Raw genomic sequence first — 5,454 nt, 5'->3', positions numbered from 1 at the left:
AGTAATGTTTAATATGAGCAAGAGAGAGAGAGAGAGAGAGAGAGAGAGGGAGAGAGGAGAGAGAGGGAAGGAGGGAGAGGGGGAGAGAGAGAGAGAGAAAGGGAAGGAGAGAGAGAGAGAGAGAGAGAGAGAAAGGGAAGGAGAGAGAGAGAGAGAAAGGGAAGGAGAGAGCGAGAGAGAGAAAGGGAAGGAGAGAGAGAGGGAGAGAGAGAGAGAGAAAGGGAAGGAGAGAGAGAGAGAGAGAAAGGGAAGGAGAGAGAGAGAGAGAAAGGGAAGGAGAGAGAGAGAAAGGGAAGGAGAGAGAGAGAGAGAGAGAGAGAGAGAGAGAGGACACACACACTGATGTAGTGGTTAAATGCTGCCTGAGGAAATAGAATCAGAAAGCTCTTCTGATTAAACTGAATCGCTCGTGAACGACTCGGCCGCGTGCTCGCGCTAATCGATGCATTTCCTGCGCAGATTATTGACGTTTCACCCCCAAGCGGCGTGTTATTATTAATGAAGCAGTTCTGCATCTCACATATTACAAAAAGGTTATGAAGGGTTCTTCTGTGTGTGTGTGTGTGTGCGTGTGTGTGTGCGTGTGTGTGTTTCATGCATTACTTGGTCACTTTCAAACAGAACTGCGTACTGGTTGGCGTTGTAGGTATTGTACTGTCTTGTTCTGTCTTGTGCATCCGCACGTTTGCACTTGTGCACTTTATGTTTAATTTATGTAATTTATGTAATTTATGTAGTCCCCATTGTTCTGTGTCGTTCTGTGTTGTCTTATGTAGCACCTTGGTCCTGGAGAAACGCTGTTTCGTTTCACTGTGTACTTGTATATGGCTGAAATGACAATAAACTCCACTTGACTTGACTTGGTGCTGGTGTATGAATCTGGAACCGTTCTGTGAGCCACTTCTCAGCTGAGGCCATCAGTTTGGTCCAGCAAGAGGACCAGTGACATCATGGCCCTGTGGGAGGAGTCATTTCACCAGCCAATGATTACATTTTTTTATTTAATAAAGAACGACACATCGCAATTTCTAACCGTTTATAGTCAGAATTAATTCTGTGAACAAGTTAGACAAAAAAAAAGTGCAAAAGTGGAGACACCTTCCATAAATGTCAAATAAACATCTCCTTATAAATCAATAATTACACACATAATGCGTTTATGTGGAGCGTTCGCTGTACACGTCCCTGTGAACGAGCCGTTGCTATAGAAACGATAACGTATTAGAACGAGCGCATTAATATAAACCTGCGCTACTGTCAGAGCTGCTGTTATAGAAAACTAATCAACACCTTCTGACCAATCACAGTTCAGAATTCAGAGGTGCTGTGGTATGTGTGTGTCTGTGTGTGTGTGTGTGTCTGTGTGTCTGTCTGTGTGTGAGTGTGTGTGTGTGTGCTTGAGGTTCTAGCAGGACCTGGTATTTGTTTCTTTGCAGTAAACTTCTCCGTGATTACAGCAGATTGCTTTGAAAGCCTCAGCAGGTTGCTGCTGTCCTGCAGTAATTAGCTCTCGGCGTCACGCCGCTTCACGCCGCTTCACACCGCACGCCGTCCTCGCCTCTTTTATTCTACACGCCACTTTCTCACCGCGCTCCGCCTGCAGCTACACACATTCACACTGTGTTTCACATTCAGAACCGTCTCTGCGGTGGGTTTAGTCTCGGGGCTTTGGGAGGGTCCGTGGCTAATCCTCCGCCGTATTCATGCCTCAACATGCAGAAAGGATTTCTCTTTCTGTAGCTTTAATTGACCGAACATAATGTGTGTGTGTGTGTGTGTGTGTGTGGTGTGAAATGCAGCACTGTGTACATTAGATACCTTTGTGTGTGTTTTTCTTTCTCCAAGACGAGAACATCAGCATACAGAAACTGTGTCTGTGTGTAGGGCTTCACCTATGTATGCTTTTATTTCCATCACACACACACACACACACACACACACACACACACACGCACGCACGCACACACATGCACGCACGCACACACACACGCACACACACACGCACACACACGCACACACACGCATGCACGCACGCACACACACACGCACACACACGCACGCACACACACGCACGCACGCACACACACGCACACACACACACGCACGCACGCACACACGCACGCACACACAAATAAATATGTGTGAGCAGAATCTGAGAACAGCTCGTTTGTATTTTGACATCATTATCGTCCCCACATGACCCTGGAATTTGTGTCCAATTCCTCCGGCTCCAATCAGGCTCACGTCCAATTACTCTCATTTAGCGAGGTATTAATCCCGAGCTCAGCGTCTCCCTTCGCTCATTAGTTCCGGCGTGGATCTGTCAGGAAGTGTAATTACCACACACGCTGTCTGTGAATGGTGAAAACCTCTCAGTGTGATGAGACACACACACACACACACTGTGCTGTGAGTTACAGCTCAATCTCAGCAGGTTTATGTGGACTGTAGATATGGTGAGGACGTGTTTCTGATCTTACGGCTCTCCGTGGTGTTGTTCCAGGTTTTGCTTTATTATCGACACACACTCGCCCCTCTCCCGTTTCATCACACTCTGAGCTCTGATTCTGCCCACTGAAAATCCAACAGCTTTACACATCTTATTGATGGATAAATCTGGGAGTGGGTGTGTGTGTGTGTGTGTGTGTGTGTGTGTGTGTGTGTGTAGGCTTTAACACTGCATCTCTCTTTTCTCTTTCTTTCAGTGTTCTCTTCAAACACTGCTTGCTTTTTCTTTCATCAAGACTTCTACATTTTCATGTGTAAGAAATCTTCCCACAACTTATAGGAGCTGTGTGTAATTTTTTAGCTTCTGTTGTGTGTCACGTCATCACCGAATTCAGCGTCTGACTCCATTTCCCAGAGTGCACCTCCGACTATAAACCTGGGCACCATGGACTCCAACTCCCAGTTCACACGCTCAGGTTCACCTGCTTACTGATTACACACACCTGGACTCACTACATCATCACACTCGGAGCACAGACACTTCTTTCAGCTCTGTTCACACATCTGACATCCCGAACCTTTATTTCATACTTGCTCATTCTGGGTTTGACTCTCGTTTATTTTCTCGTTTCCTGATCATAGCCTCGTCCTCTGAATATCTGTTAGTACATCACCTGACATTTTGCCTGATTCTGCATTCTGTCTTTGATATTGTGCTTTGGATTTGTTTGTGCTTGCCAGTCTTTATTTTTAATAAACACATTGACCGCAGCGGTCGCTGTCACTGCCGCCTCACGCTGTGAGCTAAACTCACACAACCAAGTGAAGTGACGTGAAGTGAAGTGACTTGTGGCCAAGTGTGGTGACCCATACTCGGAATTTGTGCTCTGCATTTAACCCATCCAAGTGCACACACACAGTAGTGAACACACACACTGTGAACACACACACACACACACACACACACACTGTGAACACACACCCGGAGCAGTGGGCAGCCTTTTCTGCAGCGGCGCCCGGGGGGCAGTTGGGGGTTCGGGGCCTTGCTCAAGGGTCTCAGCTCAGTCGTGGTATTGAGCAACCAAACCATTCTGTCCTGACGCTGTGGAAAACATGCCTCAGGATTTGCCTTTTGAGGAAAATGTTTTGACTGCAGAAGGAGCTAATTTCTGGGCTGGAAAAATATTGAAATAAAAATGGAAAAAGTCTGAAATAAAGAAATTGGTGAGAGATTTTCTGGGCTGCTGCTAATTGCAATTGGTCAAATGGTGTTGATTAGTTTATGTAATATTAATGGAAGGAGTCTCCAGTGTCAGCGCTTTGTTACTTTAAGTTTTGCAACATCTTCAGGACAGAGGAGTTTACGCTTCTTTGCAGTTTCTCAGTAACATGCGTAACAAGCTGCGTTTTTTCTTCAAGAGAGAGAATAAAGAGAGGCTGGTGAGGGAACGAGTGTTTATAGCTGCTGTAACGTAAGTGACAACAGGAACTGACTCGTTTCACCAACATTCCACAACATTAAATGTAACTGTAAATGGATATAAATTATGATGCCATTCTTTAATAAATAAACATGTAGAACAGTTTGGACAGAAACGTCTCCTCTAACAAGTCCAGTCCTTCACGTTCCTCATGCGTTGTGCCTGAATTACCCTTCAAATGTTCTTCAAACAGGAAGGAAGCTATCGAAGAAAAACTATTTCAGACATTTGACCTTGCTGTGACCTTGACCCTGTTTGGATCAATTTCAAAATCTAATCAGTTCTTCTGCCGCTTGTGATGATAATTCCCTATAAATCCTACAAACATTCAACAGCTCGCGCTTGAGGTTTTGCGCTAAGGAGGATCTCAGACAGGCGCATGGACGAACAACCGAGAACACACAACGCCTCCATCACTCAGTGACAAAACTGTAATTGTTTGTAAATTGCTGTGGCGTAAGAGGAATAAAACACTTGGGGATGTGCTGTTATAGGAAAGTAATCAACTTCAGGGTGGTAAGAGTAACTTCATCACACCACCCTGCTGTGTTTTACTCATTACGTAAAGAACACTGAAGGTTCTGGAATAAATGAATTATCTTTATTTGATGGAGTTTATGATGTAGACGGATCACATTGTTTTTTCCTTCATGTTTGTGATTAATATGAAACGGCCTCAGACTCTCGCAGCTCCCTGTAGATGATAAATAAACCAGTTCTCAGGTTCCTAAAGAGGTTCTGCATGGAACCCACTCTGAAGGGGAAACCTCTGGTGTGGGACTCTAGACTTGTTAAGCGTTTCCTCAGTGGGAGCAGAAGAGTGCTGGATTTAACCTGAGATCTCTCTTTCCTTTCACTTCTGCCTCTTTTCTGTAGGGGCGGAGCCACGCCTTTACCACAGGGGTGGCCAGGTGAGACCCAGCGACTTTACTGGGGTGGCAATCATAGAACACGACATGATGTGGCTCCGCCCCCTTTCTGTATACAGCCTGAGCACGATTCTCATTGGATATAAAACACACACAGCTAATTAAGATTTGTCATCTAGCAAGCTACAAAAACATCACAGCTAGCATAACGTTAGGCTACAGATTTACGTTAGTACTCCAGCATTACGAATTAAAATCATTACAAAATATTAACTAATAACGGACTGAACAGTTCCGGCGTTGGGGCTGGTTGTGGTCAGTGAGCTCAGGGAAGAGTTTAGTTCACTTAGTGTTAGCTAGCATGCGTTTCCTCGCCTTTCAACAGCCATGAAAAGAACTTTTCAGAATTCACAGAGAGCTAGTGGGCGTTCCATTATTATTCAAACCAGCCAATCACAGCGAGAATCACTGCTTCACATTAAATAACAACACTACACTACTACTACTACTACTACTACTACTACTAATAATAATAATAATGTCTTACTGAGGCACCCCTTAGCTCCGCCCAGGCTTTCTGTTTCCTCCTCCTTATTATTATTTACATTCATTTTCATAACAGAGAGTTTTAAACCGTGTTCAGGCTTTTAACCCGA

This window comes from Pangasianodon hypophthalmus, chromosome 6 (genome assembly GCF_027358585.1).
Source record: "Pangasianodon hypophthalmus isolate fPanHyp1 chromosome 6, fPanHyp1.pri, whole genome shotgun sequence".
NCBI lineage: Eukaryota > Metazoa > Chordata > Actinopteri > Siluriformes > Pangasiidae > Pangasianodon > Pangasianodon hypophthalmus.
Note: the sequence above shows the minus strand (reverse complement) of the source record.